Source organism: Lepisosteus oculatus, chromosome 14, assembly GCF_040954835.1.
Source record: "Lepisosteus oculatus isolate fLepOcu1 chromosome 14, fLepOcu1.hap2, whole genome shotgun sequence".
Lineage (NCBI taxonomy): Eukaryota > Metazoa > Chordata > Actinopteri > Semionotiformes > Lepisosteidae > Lepisosteus > Lepisosteus oculatus.
In genome coordinates this window covers 36,130,364-36,135,291 of record NC_090709.1, presented here as the reverse complement: position 1 = coordinate 36,135,291, position 4,928 = coordinate 36,130,364, and the positions used below count along the sequence as shown (strand labels likewise).

General features: G+C 39.3%; 1 pseudogene; it reads left to right on the top strand.

Annotated features, from left to right (window-relative positions):
* Window positions 1-2,266: 2,266 nt before the first annotated feature.
* Window positions 2,267-3,037, top strand: LOC138243363 (cytosolic beta-glucosidase pseudogene; annotated as a pseudogene).
* The last annotated feature ends 1,891 nt before the right edge of the window (window positions 3,038-4,928 follow it).

The following is a 4,928-nucleotide window of genomic DNA, read 5'->3' as shown; positions in this document are numbered from 1 at the left end:
ATATTGAATTATTCCGCTTGGTTGACTCATTTCAGTCTTGCCACGCCCGTGCCAGGGACGCCAAATAAATGTAGAGAAAACCGGTTCAGGGACGCCAAATATGTAATCATAGTGGCTCTCTGAAGGCACCAGTTCTGTAGGGTTTGGGCATTTACTGAGACAATTATTAATTGTAGCAGTAAATCACAAAGTTGATTCTTTTGGTGGCTTTAGAATCCAACCATGCGATATAACTCAAACAACGCGCACACACAGGTACTAATACACGAGGATACATTTATTAATACATAGAATATGCATATAAACCTAACAGATCTTATCGAGAGGGTTATCAGAATACAAAAGATATATATTCAATCAGTTACAAAGTGTTACACATATCAAGAGGACATACGTTCAGTATATCATTCATTAAGACCGTTTCGTAAAGTGAACTTGGTTACAACTTCTACATTAGATACTCAAACAAGTACATAACTCTTAGGAATTAAATTGATATCAACTGGTTTGGATAACAATTGAGTTCTCGAGCTGTAATGCATTGAAGTTGAATACTCATCCAATCTCTGGGGATTCAGATCTCCTGCGGGCACAAAGAAACAGTTGCAGGCTGTTGCTGTCCAATCCGCGCTCTCTGGCTCCGTGCCAGGCTGTGCTGTGCGGCTTGCGACGGTGCGCTGCTGATGCTCACTTTTGGCTTTAACTAGCAAAGTTTGTGCACAGGAGAAAAGATGACTGTGGGTCCCAGCATGTCAGGAAGAGGACTGGTTCGTTCCTGATGAAGAGCTAGTTCCGAATAGTGATTCAGCTTTCCACAGTTCCGACCTGTTCAGGAGGCCTGCTGCTGGTTACTCTCTGGCAACCTCCACTCTAGACTCTTAGAACAAAGGAAAGTTCTGGCACTCGGACACACTGGCCGTTCCGTGGTTGTCCGGGCTGAGTCTCAGGATAGTCAGGAGGCGCGCTGCGAGAATGTCCTGCCCTTGGGATTCTCCTTTGAATTCCCTTTAGAATTGTTGAATCTGAATCTGAATCTGAATCGGAATCTCAATCTTGTCGAATCTTGTTGAATCTTGTCTCTCTGTGTTGCCTGTTTTTACCTGGAGGAACTTCAGCTCATTGATTGGCTGAAAGTTCCATGGGCATCAGAGTCCCACGTGGGTTACTCGGCCCTACCGGTCCCTGATTGGTTGATCAAGGTGAGATATGAGTCACTTAGTCCTGACACTTAGGAATGCAATCCAGATGTCCAACTCGCACTCCCTAGACAGATAGGCACCAATGGATGACCATTGATCATGATAGCCAGGCTTAGCTAAGTGCATCCCCCTTTGGGAGCTGTCCTTGGACCTTAAATCACCTTGCATGAATGGTTTCTCTGTGGCTGCACCACAGAGATGAACAGAGAAATGAGGCCTAATTTGGGAAAGCTCAGAAACACTTAATTCTGCATTATTATTAAGCCTCACCGCTACAGCAGCTTCTACCTAACAGCATGAAGAACCTTCCTCTGTGGTTCCCAGTCATAAATTATGTAGTGGCAGACCCAATTAGACTAGACAGCTACTGGTGTTTGTTTCCAATAACCTCTTCTGGGACCATTAAGATTTCCATCCCAAGAGTGTTGCTGGGTGAATTTGTGCCCTCTGTTGGCCATCATGGAAATGTTGCAAAGGAACAAGTAAAAGTTTATTCCATGCTGAAAAAAAGAAAAAAAGAAAAACGTTTCGGCTGTAGAATCTTCTTTGGCCACAACCGAAGAATGCTCAACAGCCAAAACGTTGTGTTTTTTTTTCTTTTTTCAGCATGGAATAAATCTTTACTTGTTCTTTACTTGTTCCTTACTTGTTCTTTACTGATGCAGCTACAATACCTACTTGAACTACTATGGAGAAATGTTTACAATATACACTTCATTATACATTTACCGTGCCTTACAAAAGCTTTTACCCCCTTCACAATTATGTCCACTTTTTAATTACAAATTATGAATACACATTTTTGAAGTGAATGTTTAAAAAATTGGAACTCTCAAGCTCAGCACTTATAGGTTAAAGAAGTAGTTGTCCGCAAAACTTTTAAGAGAAAAATAAAACATTTTGAAAACTACAAGACATTGTATGCTTTATTGTCTGTTAGGAACAAACTCTTTGAGCTCTATGATGGTTTTAAGTTGGTGGAAATATAAATTACTTTCTTTTTTTTTCCAGGAGTTGATTACTATAACAAAATTGTCAATGACCTGTTGGCCAATAATGTCACTCCCATGGTGACCCTGTATCATTTTGACCTACCACAAGCTCTTCAGGATAAGGATGGATGGAAATCTGAGCAGATTGTGGATGTCTTTGACAACTATGCAAAGTTTTGCTTCAGCACCTTTGGGGACAGAGTAAAGCTCTGGCTTACTTTGAACGAGCCTTATGTTTGTGCCACTTTAGGATATGAAGATGGTAGTTTTGCGCCTGGAGTGAAAGATCCAGGACAATCTGTGTATCAGGTGGGCCACAACATGTTGAAGGCTCATGCTAAGGCGTGGCACAGCTATAACACCTTTTTTAGACAAGAACAGAAAGGCTTAGTATCTCTGGCTTTGAACAGTGACTGGGCAGAACATTGTGATCCAAATAATCCAGAGGATGTTGCAGCAACTGAAAGATATATGGCATTCATGTTGGACTGGTTTGCCAATCCTGTCTTTGTGAATGGAGACTATCCGATCATCATGAAAGCCCAGATTGAGGCCAGAAGCAAAATGCAAGGATTCCCCAGGTCTCGGTTACCAGAGTTCACAGAGGAGGAGAAGCACAGGATTAAGGGCACTGCAGACTTTTTCGCATTAAACTACTACACTTCTCGCAAAGTGAAGTTTTCAAAAAGCCCTCCAGATAAAGTGAGTTTTGAGACCGATTTGGAGGCAGAAGGAAAAAAGGATCCATCATGGCCCATTTCTGGAGTTTCATGGTTAGCAGTAGTTCCTTGGGGTCTGCGAAAGTTATTAAAGTACATTAAGGTAAATCTCAGACTTTTATTTTAGCTGCTTCTGATGGATTTATGGAACAGCTTTGCAACATTTTTGCTGCAGCGCAAAGTTTGCTCCACTTTTTCTCCCCAATTAAGCGCCTTTAAATCCTACTGTTACATAAAAAAATATTTTTGTTTTCCACATCTGTACTTCTTTTATCATGATCATACTTTTATAACTCTGGTAGGAGCAAATTCTGGTAGGAACAAAAGGCTTTGAAAGTCCCAGTCATTCTTTAACCAAATATGGAGGCATGACTGATTGTTTGCTATTCGGTATTCAGTCAGTACATGTGCAAGAGAGAACATGCTCGTAGTTGCGTTCTCCAGTTCTCTCCCACAAATGCAACATTTGTATTTCCCTTTAATTTTATTTCCATCTAATCTACTCATTACTGAGCTGAACTCAATTAATTTAACGGAACAAATGGAACTCCATTACATGTTAAGAAGCATGTGATGATAAAAACTTCCTAAACATCCTGCTAATGTAGGAACTGGAGTCTCAATAACTGTCTAAAACATGATTGAGGCCTCATAATTCTGTTGTGAGCCTCAAACAGTATTTCTATCAACATTATATAGATTTATATATAATGTTATATGTAGGCTAGCATTGCATGTTATATAGAGGTTAGCATTGCTGCCTCACAGTACTGGGACCTGGTCCACCTCCCCGGTGACCCTGAATTAGACGAAGCGGTCGGACAATCGATGGACGGATGAACAAAATAAACTTTTTTTCTTCCTAGGACACATACAATAACCCACCTGTCTACATCACAGAAAATGGTTTCTGTCAGCCTGACCCTGCACCCTTAGAAGACACCCAGCACTGTACGTTCTACGAAGATACACTGCTAGAAGTTTTGAAAGGTACTGTATGAGGAATATCCCTGTTATTCCCCGCAAAGAGTTGACTGCTTTCTAGATAAAATGAGAACAGTTGTTAGAACAGTGCTTACAAGTTGAAAATAAACTCTGAAAAAAGGGGGAGGAGAGCTCAACAAATAAAAAATGGTGTGGTGGTTACATAGGTTGGAAGCAGCATGCATTTCCGATAAGAGGGATAAACTGAATTTTAGTTTGCAACAAAAAGAAAGTGAAATCTGTTATTTAGCAATAGAAAACAAAATTGAAGTTTAAGACACAAAATTACAGAGACACAAAACACAACATTGAATTGGACACAAAAGAGAAAACAGGGTTTTTCATTATATAAGTTTTTACAAAAAATGCACACATATTGCAGTTTTCTGTGAACATTGTACAACTGCTGTTATAAACATATGCAGAGGAAGTGAAAAATTGACTAAAACTGAGATTTGTTATCAAAATATAACCTGTTTATTGTTTAAGAGTTTGAAATTAATCCTCTTTGTAATGCGCAGTCATTATGCTCTTTAATTTCTATTTTCTCAATAGTTTTGTGATATGAAACCTTGATTTTGTAGTTTTGATGAAACATCTTGATTTTTAATATTGAAAGCGGTGTGATCTTTAGAGTATTTGGGAAACATGACCAGTACAGGTAACAGACAAGCAATGAAAATGGACATGGTTGATATTACTTCTTTCAGGTTTTTGAAAGATATTGCATATTGCCTTTAGCAAGAGGACGTCTGGATTGAAAAGAATTATATAAGCTACAGCTAAAAAAAAAACGTTGGAAGCAGTCTTTTAGTGTGATTACACAGGTACAGCTCTGCTAGTTTCAGTAAATGTGATTGAAATGAAGGGAGGTACAAGGAAATTGGGTCACTTTTTTGCTTGGGGTGAAGTCAAGGTTTAAAGAATCTGATTAATTTAGTTCTGGTTAAAAATTCTCACAAGAGAAAGTATTTGCAGCCCCTGAGAGATTGCGTTTAAATCCAAAATGGAAATATATATTTTTTTCCTGACCT